Source organism: Lissotriton vulgaris, unplaced genomic scaffold (genome assembly GCF_964263255.1).
Source record: "Lissotriton vulgaris unplaced genomic scaffold, aLisVul1.2 SCAFFOLD_353, whole genome shotgun sequence".
Classification (NCBI taxonomy): Eukaryota; Metazoa; Chordata; class Amphibia; order Caudata; family Salamandridae; genus Lissotriton; species Lissotriton vulgaris.
The window spans coordinates 26,518-45,170 of record NW_028244383.1 but is presented as its reverse complement, the minus strand read 5'-3'; positions in this window follow the sequence as shown (position 1 = coordinate 45,170).

Genomic DNA, 18,653 nt, shown 5'->3' with positions numbered 1-18,653 from the left:
AAAGTCAAGGTGCCTCCAGCTGTCCGCCGGAAAAACCAGAGAGCGTATGCCAGAGCACTACTCTGTGAGTGGCCAGACACTGCCGGCCGAGTGAAGGACAAGCGCGCGTGCCGGGCGCTGTCATCGCGTGTGCATACAAGCTGCCTGCCTGCGGAGAACCGGAGCGCTGCTCCGTGTGCGTCCGGACCCCGCCCCCGCCTGCTGAGAAGGACGCTGGCTGCCGGTAACGAGCGCGAGCAAACGAGCGCTGTTACCAGGCAACCTCTAGAGTCGAGCGGTCGGCTCCTCTTAGCGCCGCAGCGCCGGAAAGCAGCCCCAGACACCAAAGAGAAGGTGAAGAGGCCGGCCAAACAAGAAAGGAAAAAGAATACTAGGGTGAGTCTAACCCTGCAAGCTCCCCAGCGCGCCCTGCCATACTTACATACGGGCCCCAGCCAACACGAGGGAGTCAGGAGACCATGAGGGGAATCAGAAAGAAAGACCCCATGTCTCGAGTGGCGGCCATCTTAGGGTCAGGCGCCAGTGCATAGCACAGACCACACACCTTCGACGGCGGCCATTTTAAGGTCAGGCACCGTCCGAAAATTAATAAGCTGGTTGCAGTACAAGACGGAAAACGCAAGCCCAGGACACAGAAGGACCCCAGAACCAAAGAAACAAATCGGGATTGTACACAATCTATTCATACAGGGTCAGCCAATTACAAATGTCCGATACAAACCCTGACAGCTCATCAGGGGTAAACGACGTAGCAGGAACAGCAAACACAGGAGGCCCAATCCCTCCGGTTAACAACGCGCCCACGATGGCCATCAACCCTATTGGAGCATCGTTCATGCGCCAACCACAACCACTGCCACTAACGCCAGGAAACAGCATGGGCCCGACGTGGAAAACGTGGAGTGAGGACTTTGAGGACTACATGATAGGGTCCCAGGTACAAGACCCCAAACAAAAACTAGTGGCCCTAAGAAACTTGATAGGCCCGGACATAGCACAAATCATCAAAGAACTACCTAACGCAGCAACTCCCAACTACGATGAGGTAAAAGTTGCCCTTGATCGGCGTTTCCTTCACAAACGCAACGTGGACTACGAGCGTCACACATTCAACCTAGCAGCACAAGAGAAAGATGAGTGCATGAGTGATTTCATCATGCGCATAAAAAGACTTGCGCGATACTGTGACTTCGATAATTTCAAAACGGAAGATGCTCTGAGACTCCGCATTATCGACGGATGCCAATCTGAAACTCTCCGCAGGAGACTCTTAAAGAAACCATACACACTAGAGGAGATTGAGGAACTAACGAGGATCAACGATCAAGCAGAAGACTACGCCAAGCGGATGGGGACACAGAAATCATCAGACAGGAAAGACCAGGCTCTGCGAGTCCAGGCACACAGCTCTTCCAAGACGTCCAGACACCACACGTCAAAATCTCACAAGTCTCACACCACCCGGAAAACATCGTCCAAAAAGAGTTCACGACACACGAAATCCACGAAGTCTGCGCCCACTTGCTACAGATGCGGGCAAGACTACCCGCACTCGGGACAGTGTCCAGCGATAGGTCAGAGATGCCACCGCTGTGGAAGAGATAACCACTTTGAAATCGCATGCCAGGCCAAGCAGCCAAATCGCAGGTCGTCTGTCAAAAGACATGACACACGTCATCATGCACGAGCAATAGAAGAGAGAAGAGGTCGGTCATCCAGCTCATCAAACTCCAGCGTCCAGTCAACATACTCCCGGCAGTCCAGAGGACGATCCGGAAGTGGCCACCGCACCAAGCACTATGCGACTGAATCATACCGGTCACATAGAGACACCTCCAGCGAGTCGTCTTCACGCACCCCCACGTCACAAGACAGTGATGAGTATATCTGCATGGTCTCAGACCCAGGGCGATTGAAGCGATATCCAAAGCTTGACATACTGATAGGCGACCTTAAATTACATCTGCGCCCTAGAGTACCACAACATGAAGCAGAAACCTAAACTGGAACCAGCTGCCGTTCGCATATTCACATGGATGTCACGCAAACCACTACCTTGCTTGGGTCGATTTCCTACCACCCTCACATTCAAGGATCGGAAAATCGACGCCTACATACATGTGGTAGAGGGGCCAGATGTCGCAGACTGCCTGCTAAGCTTACCCACGGCAGAAAGACTCAAACTTGTAGAACTGCTGTACATGACAGAAGATGCTCCCGACATCGTGGCAAAGTTTCCAAACCTATTCAAAGGCCTTGGCAAGTTGAACCACTTCAAGGTAAAATTACACATCAACGAGAACGTGACACCCATCGCTCAACACCATAGGAAGGTGCCGTTTCACCTACAACAAGCCGTCGATGATGAGCTCCAAGACCTGCTTCAAACAGACATCATAGAACGCACGACAGGACCCACCCCATGGGTATCGCCAGTTGTGGTGGTCCCCAAAAAGGGACAGGATAACAAGGTCAGACTGTGTGTCGACATGCGCGCGCCCAACACCGCTATCGAGCGGGAACGCCACCCTGGGCCCCACATCAGTGACATGATCATGAAATTAAATGGTGCCACAGTCTTCTCTAAACTTGACCTAAATAAAGGCTACCACCAGTTGGAGTTACACGACAAATCCAGATATATTACGACCTTCACCACCCACCAAGGTTTGTTTCGATACAAACGCTTAAACTTTGGCATTTCCTCGGCCACCGAGATCTTCCAAGAAGCCATCAGACGAGTTATACAAGGCATTCCAAATGCTTTCAATTACAGTGATGACCTACTGGTATTCGGAAAGGACCAAACCGAACATGACACCGCACTGGACAGGGTCTGCCATGCATTACTAACTGCAAATCTTACACTCAACGCTAGCAAGTGCGAATTCCACAGAGACACTTTAAAATTCCATGGACACATAATTTCCAAAGACGGAATGCGACCGGACCCTGAAAAGGTGACAGCCCTTGCCGACACCCCAACACCCAGAGACGTGAGTGACCTTCGCTCTTTCCTTGGGATGGCAAGCTACTGTGCACGGTATATTCGAGATTATGCCACAATCAGCTACCCCCTACGAGAACTCACTCGTCAAAGTCAGCCATTTGACTGGACTGAAGCCTGTCATCAAGCTTTCACCGTTATCAAACAAGCTGTCGGGTCTGCCATCAACCTGGCATATTTCGACACAAAGACAAAGACGGAAATCACAGTAGACGCCAGCCCGGTGGGTCTGGGTGCCATCCTGGCCCAGTACAGTGAAGAATCTGACCAGAGACACATCATAGCATACGCAAGCCGCAGCCTCACGGACACCGAAAAGGCATACTCCCAGCCGGAGAAAGAAAGCCTGGCTGTCGTATGGGCGGCAAACACTTCACGATCATTACGGACCATCAGGCACTCATCACAATCTTTGGAAACCCCAATGCGAAGATGCCACCGCGCATCGAGCGATGGGGCCTCCGTTTGCAAGACTACATATTTACCATTATTCACAAACCAGGCAAATCTGAAAACCCAGCTGATTTCATGTCACGCCACCCACTACCCGGTAGACGTGCTGCCCTCTCTGTGGCGGATGAATACCTTCACTTTGTTGTTGACACCGCATGTCCTCCCACAGTTCCAGTTGAAGCCATTCAAGAAGCCTCTGCACTTGACCCCCTTGTGCAAGCCATAATGACTCGAATCCGCGCCAACTCATGGAGGGACGTGAAACAGCACTCCCAAGACTCTGCGCAACTGCGCCAAGACCTCACAGCATTCCAACGTGTGCGCGATGAACTGTCCATTAGTGACAATGGCCTTCTCTTGAAAGGGGGGAGGATAGTAATTCCGCACAAACTACGCCAAGGAGTTGTCAATATGGCACATGAAGGCCACAGAGGCATCAATGCAACCAAGAAAGCCCTGAGAGAGCGTGTCTGGTTTCCCTCGCTTGACAACATGGTAGAAACAACTCTGAAAGATTGCATGACATGTCAGATAGTCAGCCGAGAAGAGCCACCGGCACCACTGCAAATGTCGGAATTGCCAGAGGGAGTGTGGCAACAGATTGTAGTCGACTTCTTTGGACCATTACAATCGGGGCAATACATCATGGTAGCTATGGATGAATACTCCCGACTTCCATTTGCACATCTGATATCATCCACTCGAGCAACCACCGTGATTCCGGTACTCGATGAGATATTCGCAGCCTGGGGCATCCCACTGCGAGTCAAGACAGATAATGGGCCCCCCTTAATTGGGCAGGAATTCACAAATTTCGCAACACATCTTAACTTCAAACACCAAAAAATCACACCACTATGGCCGCAGGCAATTGGCATGGTGGAGCGATTCATGGGGACACTCAAAAAGGCAATTCAGCAAGCTGTGTCGTCCCACCGGGACATCCAACAAACGCTAAATGAAGTGCTAAGAGCCTACCGGAATACGCCACACGCCACCACCAACCAATGTCCAGCTACAGTGATGCTAGGAAGAACACCTCGTACCAGAATACCTATGTTAAATGTAGCGTCACAACAATGACCAATCACCGTCGATCACAGCACACTAGTTGACATTGATCAAGCAAAGAAGAACAAGATGAAGACCTATGATGACCGGCGTAGACATGCCAGAGACTCCAATATCCAAGAAGGAGACTGGGTAATAGTAAAGAGTGACCGCCGAGCTAAAGCAGACAGTCGATATCGTGATATCCCCTTACAGGTCATCCAGAGAAAAGGAACCATGATCACAGCCAAGGCGGATCACAAACAGCTAACGAGGAACATTTCACACTTCAAAAGATGTTCCATGCGTGATCGACATGAGACCTCATCTAGCCAACTCTCAAGCGAGCTGTCTAACCCAAGCGATGACAGTGACCAAAATCACAGCACCCCACGACTGGTGGAACCTACAATTTATCACAGTCATACACCCAAGCGAGAGAAGCGCCCACAACGCCCACAACGTCTTATCAGAAAACCTCGACGACTCGTGGAAGAAATGTAGGGAAAGCGAGACTTTGCAAAACAGGGGAGATGTCATGTCTTCCCGCCTGACCCTGTCGAGGGACAGGACAGGCGGACAGGAAATAGGAACCGGAAACAACATGAATAGGAAATGGTAGTCTGTAAGCTAGTAGGCTACTAGCAGGGAATAAAGAAGCACGCATCTAATGTACCTGTGCCTCGGTGTGTTTTCTTTAACGAGCGCAGCGACACAGGCCATTCGCCATCATTAAATACAAAGCTAAGATTCACCAAGTCCTGAAAATACCACAATTTACTAGGTAGTATTGAGCATTATTTGGCAGACATTTTCTATATCAACTCCAGAGACATTCGGTTTTTGGCCTCTGGATCACTGCCATGTAAGATTTGGAAATATGGGACTTGATGGCAGTATTATCTTTTGTTGTTGTTGCAAAAACTGTCCCATCATTACCTGTGCCTTTCCAGGCCAAGCCGAAATTGAATACTGACGAGTAATGTGCACTCTGCGCTCTCTGAAAGATTAATGTAGTTTTGCAATGGGATCGAAAATGGGCACCACGTTTTACACACTCTTTTTACTTTTGTAGTTGGGGAGGCTCAAAAGACGTCTGGCGCAAAATGGTGAACAAGGAGACCAGATATGCCCATGACAAACATTGGCTGCTGCAGCATCCGCCACTGAAACCAAACATGAGAGCGATACTACTGGACTGGCTCTCTGAGGCTTGTTTTTGGGTTTCATTATACAGGACTAGCAGGCCTGTTTTTCATCCCGATAGTAAAAGGGGTTCTTGTATACTTTATACATCTCTCTAGAGCATAAAACCATGTGCTCCACAGAGACATCTGGTGGCACAAAAACAGTGTCAATTTAAAAGACGAGTAAGAGGAACTTTCTTAATTGATACTGTAGAAGTAATACTCAAAAGTATCTAAAAACTGGTTTGTGCAGTTGTGTGCTAAGGTAATGTTAGAGAAAGAGGGGAGCTGCCAAGCCATTCTAGAAAATGGGCGCCAGGGTAAGGATAACTGATCCTCTGAAGACCACACTCTCAAATCCAACCTGGAATGGATGGGCAGCCAAACTGCATGGAGAGGAGTAGGATATTTTAAAACGCAACGTGCATGGCATCATTAAATATCAATTCAAAATGAGCAAATCTAGCAGTAAGTAGACTAATTAAGAGTAGAACAAATCTAGAATGGATCAGACCAAGAAGATGGATTTGGTGGTATCAAAAGCCAGAGGTTAGATTTACAATACTGTATAATTGGTATCAGAAGTGTAAGCAGGAAGGTAACAAAAGGTTCAAAGTCAACTTTCAGATTGTGTGGTTGGCACACTATTTTTGGGCAAGTTGTTTTGTATTGCCTGTGAAAATGTAATTATATTATAAGGTAATATATATTGTTTTCAATTTTAGGTGTGTGAAGTTTACGCTCTTCACAGGGACACATTCTACCAGGCTCTACATTTCTTTGACAAGTTCTTGGTCACACAAAGTGATATCCACAAAAACAAGCTTCAGCCTATTGGGATCTCTGTGTTGTTCATTGCAGCCAAGCTTAAGGTAAGTCAAACAGTTTACGTATTCTGATATTCAGTCACTCTAAAACTTTGACCATTAGTATTTGTTTGGAAACCTCTGTGGAAAGCTGCATCTGCACCACAGCGCTCGCTGCAGGGGACAGTGAAGCTATTTCTGAAATGGCAGCGAATAAGTAAGGGTTGATACTAAACCAATTTACCCAAAGCCTTCTCAGCACCCTGAAAAAGGCATTGCTACTTTAAACTGGGTTTTAAGAGTGCTTCTTCCAATGTTTTTATCAAGATAAAGGGACTCGTGGGACATTAAGACCCAGCATACTTGACCCAGATCCGACTCCAGTGGTGGTTCCCTTTTCCTATTTTGAGCAAGGGGCAATGCTGGGTGTACACAAGAAGAACCTCAGCTCTGCCCACTCTCCGCCTTTATTTTTAATTGGCTTGTCATTGTCCATTGTAAACTGTGGCTGTTCATTGGTCAATAGGGTGAGTAGTCCCTCCTTAGTACTGCTGTGTCTTATTTATTGCTTTCTCCTGCTTGCTGTTGCAGGCAGGACACACTGTTTTCTAACGCTTTCTGTTTATTATAGCACAAGTGCCAAGAGCATTTACAATGCAATAGGTCTCGCATTTGCAAGAGTTTAAGTTTTTGGCATTGTAAATGACAATGTCTTTTATTTATCTGTTTTAAAAACAACACATAAATAAAAGGCATTGTCATGTACAATGCCAGTAGCACAAAAGTGTAAATATTTTTTTTATTACATTGTTTTAAATGTTACTAAAGAAATGTTTTACAATATTTGCTCAAACCCTTACTTGCTCTTTCTCTTATGTGGTCTCCCATGCACCCTTAACCCTATCACCCCCTTACTTATAAACTGCATAACTATTTCATTCACTTACAAGTTTAAAAACATGTACGCTTTACCTTGATCCTAGAAAAGCCCTTAATCTTCCAATTATATAGAAGTATTATATTACACACTACTGTCAAAATTTTATTACATTGAAAATAAAAAAATATATATATTTTGTGAATGTAAAAACGCAATAAAAACATTTGCTGTTAATCATTTTTTTTCAAAACTCTGAAAAACATCAGCTGTATTCTATTACACACTACTTTTGCATCTCATAAAAATCACATTATATTAATAATTTATAATAAGAACTACACCACTAAACTCATCAATCTGGCGAGACCGATTGGCATTGCCAATACTTGTCTTTGTCGGTGTACACAGCTTTACTGTACCTGCGCCCATGTTAAATATGGAAAAACTCCTTCTTCTGTCCTTTAAAACATCAGTTACAGGAGTAGAGACTTTCTTTTCAAGGGTTAGCTGTTATTATAATTCGAAGTAGACTTGCAGTCAGCACGAAAAATTAAAATGGAAACTGCAGATACCTCATTTAGTCTACCGTTCAATAGCTGTGAACATGCTACATGTCCTTAGCAACCAGCAATACACTGGTTATTATCACGTGCTGTCCAGACTCCTAGCATGCAAAATTGTGTTGTCTGAAAAAGAAAGAGAAGTACAAATCACATCATTTCAGTGAATAAAACAGTTTGGGTACTGTGATTTTAAATGCCACGGGGTGGGTCAGTGGATGTGTAGCAGGCAGAGACGTGGATGAAAAAAACGAAGTATTCTGCAACTATTTTATTGGCCCTTTGCCTTTAGGTAAATAGACTGTTTGGCAGTACTGCTTGTTCTATGATTTGCCTTTTCCATGGCAGTTACTGTGGGTTTGAGCTTATCTAAATTTTGCATTGTATTATAAGCCACCCTGCTCTCCTTGTTTGCCTGTTAATTCTTTTTCTTTCTCCCATGTATTGTCTTCCTTTGACTTGGTACAGGCTTGTGCCCAGTTACTAATGTGCGACTTGTCTCACCCTACTCTGTGTATACTCTAAAAATTGTGTTCAAAATAAATACTTCTAGGTCCGGCTGGACACTGAAGAAGGAAAACACAGTCCTTATTTCAAGCCTGTGAAAATCATTTCTCTAAGTATTACTAAAGCCTAGGACCTTTGTTAAAAATAAATAAGTAGTACTACCCGTGGTCCTTGGCCATTATTACGGGTTCCGTTGTATATTGTAACGTACACTGAGTACCAGCACAATTAGCAGTGTTTAGATCGAGCACTTGTCAAAATGTCATCAGCCCTTTGTGCTAGTCCTTGAAGTGCATCATCAGACGATAGGAATGAAGATCATTCTATTTTTATATTGGGTATAGCACACAGTACTACACACCTATGTCTATTAGTCCCGAGACACAATTACACCAAACCATAACATCAATGGTCATCGTGGCAGAAAGCCAAGGGTGGCTAAGCAAAAAGAAGGCAGAATTTTTGGTTAAAAAGGATCCTAAAACTCCATATTTTTACACACTGCCAAAAATCCATAAGGGCGTTCAACCAGTCTTGGGTCGTCCCATAGTATCCAGGATAGACTTGATACTTGAACCCCTGTCCAAGTTTTGCAATCACTTCTTAGAGCCATTGGTAAAATAGACACCCACATATCTACAGGACACCGCAGATGTGCTACGTCTACTAGCGATCTTCCCCAACGCCAGTAACATCAGTCTATTGGTCACCCTAGATGTAGAAGCCCTCTACACTAACATCCCGCAGAGGGCAACCCTAGGTGTGATTCAGGAAGCCCTCAACAAAACTGCCTGAGGCTCGCCCACATTCTGCAGCTTTGTTTTGGAACTAGCAACACTGGTTTTGACCGAAACATTTTTTGAATTCAAAGGTCAATTATACCATCAGACCCAGGGAACTTCCATGGGGAGCACCATGGCCCCTAGTGTAGCTTGTTTGTACATGGACTCTTTTAAAGAGGAATTCATTTTAAATGACTCTAACCCTTACCAGGAAAATATATGCCTCCGGAAGAGGTTTATATATGATATAATCATCCTCTGGCGAGGCAATGTGGATACATGTAATGATTTCTGCGTGTGGATTACTACTTTGAATCCATACCTCAAATTCACAAGCTCAATTTCAGACAACCATATTCCGTTCCTTGATCTCTTGATAAGGCTAGATAATGGTACCTTGAGCACAACAAAATATAGGAAGCCAGTGGATCGCAACAGCCTTCTTCTGTTCAGTAGTTGCCATCTGCATGCCCTTGAAGAATATATCCCTCTGGGACAGTTTCTGAGACTCCTCAGAAATTGTAGCTAACTGGAGGACTATAAAACAGAAGCAGAAACATTGGCAAAAAGTCTTGCGCTACATGAATATCCCACATGCAGTATTGCTCTTTCAAAAAAACGTGCAAGAAACAATAACAGGTTCCAGGAAGCAGGAATTTTGCCGCCTTCCTCGAATATAAGCATAAAAAACTTCTGCAGAACTGGTGTGATTACCGGTGCTAAGACTTTATAGATCTCAGAAGGCAACCCGTCCGGACCCAGGGCCTTGCTTCTTTTAGCAGAGTCAATTGCCGAAGTTATTTCTGTCAAGCTAATCTCTCTGTTTAGATTCTCCGATGCTATATTTGTTGTTATCCTTAAGCCATTGAAGCTGATGTCGCAGTGTGATTCATATAGGCCAATCTCTTTGCCTAATTCAGATTACAAGCTAATGGCAAAGATTTTGGCTGAGATATTGAATGGGGTAGCTGGTTCCCTATTCAACTTAGATCAAAAGGGCTTTGTTAGAGGCCGCTATATACAAGATTTAATACAAGCTTTAGTTGGTGCAATTGATGTTGCCTCTATCCACAAAACTTCACTGGCTGTTATTACATTAGATGCCGCTAACGCTTTTGACCGCGTGAATTGGGAATTTCTGGCTAAAGTACTAGAAAGGTCTAATTTGGGTAGGAACTTTTGTAGATCAATAGCTGCATTTTACCAAGCTCCAACAGCTAGAATATTAATAAATAGAAGCTTATCTTCTCCCATAAAAATTAAAAGAGGTACAAGACAGGGGTGTCCTCTCTCACCCTTGCTCTCCGATCTATACATTGAATCATTCGCTGAAAAGATTAGACAAGATCAGAATATTCTACCATTTAAGCATAATAACTGAGAGAAAAAAGTCTGCATATGCGGATGATTTGATGTTATATACATCAGACCCCATCAAGGCAATCCCTCTTATATATAGTGCAGCAGAGCAGTTCGGTCAAATCTCTGGATATCAAATTAATCAATCTAAATCAGAATGTATGTGTTTGGAATAAAACATCTAATTCCAATTCTAAAACATGAAATCAGATATCTGGGAGTACAAATCACACAGGATATACACCAACTGGCCGATAAAAATCTCGCAAAAATTGAGAGGGAAATAGCGGAATCCTTAAAAAGCTGGTCACTTCTTCCTCTGACCTTAATTGGAAGTGTCAACATTGTTAAAATGATGCTGTTACCTAAAATAATATTTATATTTCAAAATATCCCACTTGCTTTTAAGGAAAGTAAGATCCAAGCTAAATGGAACTCATTTATTTGGGCCTCAAAGGGCATAAGGATCGCATGGAAAAAGCTCCGTAGAAGGAAAGGCAAAGGTGAGCTATGTGCACCAGACCTGAGAATATATGCAGAGACTCTATTACTTAAGGCAGGAATAAGGCTATTTGATTCTCCAGCAGGGACCGAAACAGACTCTATGTTTCGGACTATGTCATCTGAGATTCAGGGACCCAGGGATTTTTGTTTAGGTTTGGTGATATGCGCTTTTTTAAGAAGGTGCTTTTAAAGGTCCTTAGAGATATGGCATGTGTGGGCCAGAGTAAGAAAGGTGCTGAACATTCCATATTATTCCGCGATGGCTCCAATTTGGGACTCACCAGGTTCTCCAGAGTGGACCAAAGACTCATTGTCCATTCCACTTCAGAGCGCAAATATCAAATCTTGGGGCCAATTAATGCCGAAAGGGGTCCTCTTGAGCTGGGAGGAGATTTCTGATCTTATGGATAAAAACGTATCTAAATTTAAATATTTACAAATCAGAAGTTGGGCCCAGGCCATGACAGTGGATATTGGTGCCAAGGAGACTCTGGAGGAACTCTTATTGAAGAAAACAAGGAAAGTAAAAACATCAGTGCTTTACTGGACAATTCTGGAAGGAGAAGATGGAGAGTTTGGTCTCCCGGAACAATTTTGGAGGGGCCAAATCTTGGATGTCGACTTGCAGAATTTATGGCAAGTATCTTTTGATTTACTACATGTTACAGTATCACCTGCCAATTTAAAGCGGAATCACTTGTTTTCTTTCCATAGAGTATATTGGTCTACGGCCAGGCTGGCTAAATTTTCCAAGGGGCCTATTCCATGTTGTCCAAAGTGTAACCTGGAAAAAGCAGATGATCTTCACATGTTCATGACCTGCCCTGCGCTAATGAATTTTTGGTCTGAAATAGAATAAGGTATGAAAGTGCTCTTTGATTATGATATACAGGTTAATGTACAATTAGTTTTTTTTGGAATCCCTTCCAATTATGAAGAATTTCCTCAAGACATTAATAAGTTATCTCTTTATTTAATTATTCTTGCACGTAGATAAATATGTAAACTTTGGGTGAGTGCTACTGCACCGCTATATGTAGACTGGATTAGAGCAACAGGCATACCCTCAGATTGGATAAGGTGGCTTGGAAGAAAAGGAAAAAATTTTGGATTCCATGTATCAGCTGGTTGGATAGGTTATGAACGACGTTGTCCAATGAATATGCCTTTTTGCAGAATGGATCACCCTAAGATCAGTCCATGGGTCTGGAAAATTGGAAGAACTGAGTTGAATATATATTTGGTAGTACCGTGAGGTACGTATTGGGTGTCTGCAAAAAGAGCATCCATAAAGATTCTCCGAGATTAAGAACGGGTACCCCGGCATAGTGCAGGGGCAGGATGGAACAACTTACTCTGAAAATATCTTTTTTGGCGTATGAGGACAAAAAAAAAGAAACAATAACAGGGAGGCTCTATTAGAACCTAGATAAAAAGCTGAAACCGAGATGTAGACATGTGTAACAACATATACTCCAGCCTCCCATATGATAAAAAATATCATCAGGAAACATTGGGGCATATTAAATACTGGGAGCATGACCCTCGAACAACCACGCTTTGCCTTTAAACGATCAAAGAATCTGAAAGACATACTGATCCATACCAGACCTCAGACACGAACGGTTAACCCACAAAGACAGTTGTGGGACCTTCCGTCTGTTCAGGGTTGTAAAAGGTGAGCCCATATTACTATCGATGCCCGGGCTGCTGGCGCAAGTCGCCTCTTAGTTCCCATTCTGAATAGTTACCAAATAAAGAGACGGGCGCTGGGAGCAGGAATCACAAGAACAGAGTTTTATTTCTCATGAGGAGAGCCTGTCATTTCGGACACGAAACACAGTGTCTTTCGGGAGGTGCTCTAACAAGTTCTCTGAGACATCGCTTTTTATACTTTACAAAACATTCCTTATCACAATAACGACATTGTGAAACAAGGGAAAGACATCCCCATAATCCTCGTGTCAATCCCACCCCCCATACATCCACAATAGAGGCCCTTAGCCTGCCGATAAGAGGAGGGGGCAATCACGCAGCTGAGTGTTCCGCCGATTCTTTGGATGTGTGCGCCTGATCGTACCCCAGGGGGTGGGGAGGCCAGGATCAATAGTGGGTCCTTTGAAGAGGAGTGACTCCATACACTAAGGGGCAGTAAACAATATCTCCCGGCTTAGGCGATGGCCTCGGACCTGTGTGGACAGTCAATCGCGGAGGGAGGGTTTACCAACAGAGGGGTTATTCATAAAAGGAAAGGAGGTGTTGGTCAGGCGCGGCCGTGACTCCCAAGGACAGGGTCATGCGGACTTGTGCATGTGAGAGAGGGGGCAGCCGGGGTGCGCGGAGGAAAAGGGTCATTTGAGAGTGGGGGGGGGGGTGTTCAAGATGCGCGCAGGAGGGAAGCCGGGGATTTCAATGAGCAGGCAAAGAGGCCATGGTGCCTAAAATGGCTGTCAGGTACATGCGGGCATGGGCCTTTGCTGGTGGTGTGATGCGGTCAACGTCTCAAGACATTCATGGTGCGCACAGGGAGGGGAATGGGAAAAGACAAATGAACGCCGCTTATGTACATCAATTTCGTGAATTTCCACAGTCGCCGCTTTTTACATAACAAAGTTCATTTCCTAATTGATGGGTGTACATATAAACATGTGTGGTTGATGAAATAGCATTTGTCAATACTAACATATTGCATATAATCATGAACAGTTGATGTGATTGGCAGAATGCAGCACATAGGAAATTGCATTTGCAAACGTACTACATAGCATAGATGCTTCTGACTTTTTCCAAAAATGTGACCAATGAACATATTGACCAAGTAGTTGAGGGAGGAATTCAGTCCGACAAGATCTCTTCGTCACAGTGTCTTTTTAGCAGTGAGCCTTCACTGGTAGGCTCTAGTCCGTATCCTTTCGTTGGCGCTGTTGAGCACCGGCGGTGGAGCTATAGGTCCAGCTCGGATCCATCCTTACGCGTTGCAGGGTGTGGTCAGTCCTCTGCTGTTAGACCACAGTCCTGTTCCCTGACCAATCCTTTTAGTGGCGCCTTATGCTCGGCACCTATATTTCCGTGGCATAACCCTATTTCCACCTAAATGCTGTTCTTCCTTTCGGCAAAAAGTCACGTGGAAAAGAGGGTGTGTGGTTCAATAGTCGATGGGAGAGAGAGCGGAGTGGGGTCAGATTTCCTGGGACACACCAAAGGGACCAAGGGAGCAAAGGATAACAAGCAAGCAGGCCCATCAATCGGGCTCGAAAAAGGGGGGGGGGGCGGAGGCTTCAGGCACACGTGGGTTAGCGGACAGAGAGCTTCAGGACAGCCCTTCATCCTTTCGTCTACCGCGTTTGAGAGTGCTGCCTCGTCCCGTATCTTGTTGCGCTGCGGCTCCACCTTTGGTCGAGGTCGCATGTGTCTCATGATCTGCAGCCAGGCTGTGCGCCACGTCCGACCCTTCTCCTCCGATGATCGTATATCTTTGAATGGGTAAAAAAAGTTTTAGAGAACTGACAGGAGAAGAGATTTTTACATTTGAATTCCACCCGCAATCCTAGCACCTGGGGGTTATGCTCATTGGTCATAGTCAGAAGTCTGTTACCATGAAGTAAGTATGTGGGTATTTCTACTGTGTTTGCACCAAGTCTAATCGGCGTTCATTCATGACACATATGGACAGAGGTCAGACTCCTATTACTTGAGTATTTCATCAAAAACTCCAAAATTGGCAACATTCAGGGGAGACTCGTCCTTCCAACCCGAGCCTTAACAGTCTTACATTTCCCTTTAAAGCTGGCTAACTCTTTCAAGCAGAGCGGGGGTGCAATCATTGATGGACAGTGTTAACACATTTTTCTCGAGGGGCGACAGTTGGTCATGGTCATTAGTTATACATCGGGGACAGCAGCTGGGGTCAATCAGGTGGGGCGGGGACGCTTCGGGCATTCGCGCTTGAGTGCAAAGGGGTGGGGCAATCTGGGCATTCGGGGTCAACCTGGACATTAGCGCTTGTCTCTAACGAACTGAAAATAGGGTGCCGTTGACATATAGTTCCCCTATAAAAGGCCAGATTAGGGGACCTTAGACGTCTTACCTGTCCTTTCTTTCTTAGCCAATTCGAGTTCATTCATTTTGCAGAAAGGAGAGGCAGCAATATGGCAAGTTACAATCGTTTTAGTTTCTGTCAATTTCGCTGAACACCTTCGTGTTCAATAAGTATCCAATCAGACTGGTGCCAGCGGGGCACAATTTTACCACAAAAAGGAAGATGGAACAGGGGGACTCTCATAGAGAGTGAGAGTCGTCCGCAACCTAAACGAGCCATTCGGTACACGTATGACACGTAGGGAGAGAGAGAGAGAGAGATAGATAGAGAGGGAGAGAGAGAGAGAGAAAGAGAGACGTGTACGGGAATAGGTCATTTAGTGCGCTCACAACACAGAACAGCAGGGGTCAGGTAACAAAGAGACGAGAACAGAGGGGAGACATAAACCCATACAGTACATGCACATAAACCCAGACGAAGGAAGACAGGACACGTATCACATACAAAAAAATATTCACAACAAAACATAAAACAGCTATTGGCCAAAAAAAAGATCTTTCTGCATGCGGCGCATCTTTAGTATCCTATTTGTCTACGTGCTGAGCTCTTTTTACCTCTTCCTCCTTTTCCTTTCGTTTGCTATCTATGCGAGCGTTCTCGATCGCTAATACTTACACCTCGGTCGGCCGGTCAGAAATTAACCTGGTCAGGCTATTGCCCACGGTTGGACCTTAAACCACTTTGAAGTTTCTCCTTTCGGCGAGAAGTTCTTCAGGCTGAGGCAACGGAGGGTATTGATCGGGAGAACAGTCGGACAGCTTGGCTATATCTATAAGAGAGGTGGTACATTTGGAACATCAACAACATTCCTACTTTTCCAGACGGGTGGTGCCTAGGTAACCCTTACCCCGGAACTTTTCCTTGTCCTTTCCCTATCTAGTAAAACGTCATAGGTGCACTATCTGGCGTGCTGGTTCGAGTCAAATTTCGTCATACAGTACTAACCCGTCAAGTTTCTATGTCAGTCCATCCTCCCAGTCGCTATGTTCTAAGGAGGAACAGTCATATCTAAGTCTATGTCTTTCAAAACTCGTTAGCATAAGTACTATGCTCAGATCCCCTCCTTCCCCTTTCGTCGGTCGTTCGATCATCACTCCTCCATACTTCAGCCGATGTTCCGGCGCAACCTGCAGAAGGGGGGGAGAGAAGGGGGTGGGGGCAGCATTCAAAACACATCAACGCGCATAAATCCGAAAATGTTTTTACCTACCACATACTCGACCTATCTCCACGGGGTGCATTCTCTACCATCTCGGCGTTTAAGCCCAGAGGGACCTGTAGTGTTTAGATAGATAATCGTTGATGGTCTGTGTATCTACATGAATCACTTGATCGTGGCCTTTTAGGTCATGTGCAAGGGTGGTGGTCAGGTGGCGTTTCTTCGGTATCGCTTAGGGGCGTCTAAAACACTTTCCCGGCTGCCTGTGACACATAATGTAGCTGCTAAGTATCGGGCCTTTTTAACCTTCGACCTTAATGAGGCTGCTTATTTTTCGCTTATGTTGGAGACAGTAGTAACACATTCGAAACTCATTAATACAATCGCTACAATTATACTTTCTTTTTCAATAAACCTTTAATTAAAAAAATGTTGGCGCACAAAATACGGGCCTACAACCCAGTGGGCCGGCTACGGAGCAGACTGGAACTGTGCATAAGAGGAACGAAGTCGGTGGCCATTTATTTCATAAAGTGCAGCAGTGCAATGAAATCGTATCGAACTTTTTTTTTTTTTTTTTTTAAGGGGCGAGTATAATGCGTGTCAAGCTTTCAATAATATCATCTCATTGTCCAACTATTCGCTCAAGACCTAACGTTTATCAATTTATTGTCCAAATGCCCAATCAGTGCTTATTTTATACCAATTCATTGCTTCCAAACATAATTAGTACCCACCCTAAATCAGTTCACTGTCCCAGCACATAATCAATATCCATCTTATATCGCTTTCTTTTCCAAGCACATACTCAATATCCATCTTATCTACTTTCATCGTCCAAAAACTGCGTACATATCTTGGAGCATCAAGGCTGAGCAATCAGGGTGCAACAAGGAGTTTGAAAGTCTCATTTTGTATCGGCGCCATTTTGGGCGAGGTCAGGCAGGTCCCAGTAGAGTTGAAATGCCTCCACTGACTCGTGGTTGGACCAGAACCTCTTTTGGTAGTTCAAAAAGTTTTTCGCAATGGGGTAACAGACTAGCAATATGGACCATCAGTCAAAAAGTGGGGAGGGCGGCGACAATCTTTCCTACCGGGTCATTCTGGTGTTCCACCGGAACTGAACAAATCTGTATCTTTGCAGGATTTTAGTCATTTCCACACTGAGGCTGGCGCCGGCAGGAGTGCGCCGACGTCTCGTGGCTCCATCGGAGGACGGGGGCGGGGGGCGCCTCGTGGAGAGGTCGGCCCCCCCGGCTCTTTTAGAATCTTCAAGGTTGAGGAGCACAGGGCGTGTGCCCGTCCCGGGCAAGAAAACCCGCTTTTTGATATGGACCCTCTTCAAGCAGGAGCATTGGGGTGTCGCTGGAAGCCTCCACCTGGAGGGAGGTGGGGGAGGCTCGTTCGCGCCGCCTCCCCCTTCCAGCGACCCCGCGCCGTTCTTCGGCTCCAGCGCTTTGGTATGGCCGTGCCAGGCGATGAAGATGGGGGGGGGGGTCGGAGGCAGCAAGACATCCCCCCCCCTTTTGTGGCGGGACTACCTGCAACTCTCAAGGGTTGCCGCTGTGGCGGGACTACCTGCAACTCTCAAGGGTTGCCGCTGTGGCGGGACTACCTGCAACTTTCCAGAGTTGTCCAAGACATAATTGAAAAGAAAGAAGTGTTGTCGCAGCCATTATAGTGGAAAGAAGCGCTGCCGACCTCGCCTTGGCTTCGGTCTTCGATGATGGCCGGATCAGGCAAGAGGGGGGGTGGGGGTCGGAGGCAGAGGCAAGACATCCCCCCCGTGGCCTGCAGGGCAGCAGAAGAGGGGAAAAGGGGAGACCATTACGATTTTCGGGCTGTCCGCCCCACAGCCTCCCCTTCCGATGGCGGCCAGCCAGGCCCTGCTCTGCACGCGCTGAGGCCTCGCCTTCCGGATGCGCGTAACCGCGGACCTGTTGCACTTCGGGAGCTTCCGGAATGGGGGTAGGTGTTTATTGATTTGTATCTATTTCATGTTACCGTTATTTGGGCGTGGTGGGCAATGAGGCAGACATGTTTGGAGCAGGAATAGGCAGCGGAGCCTAGCTACCTCGTGGCTGTCTTGTCGTCGAACTTTCGCCATTTTATATTTCTTATTACGAACTATTCCTAATGTTTCTTATTTTTAGTGAAGTCGAAAGCTCATCAGGGGGTTACTGACTTAGCCCGATTTCTTTTATTTTTCCTTCCTTTCCTTAGCGTGTTTCAAGCTAAAGTTTCTGTTAATAGGGTACGGTGATCACTTCATATTTTTATGTGTCCTTTCATTAGGGGTA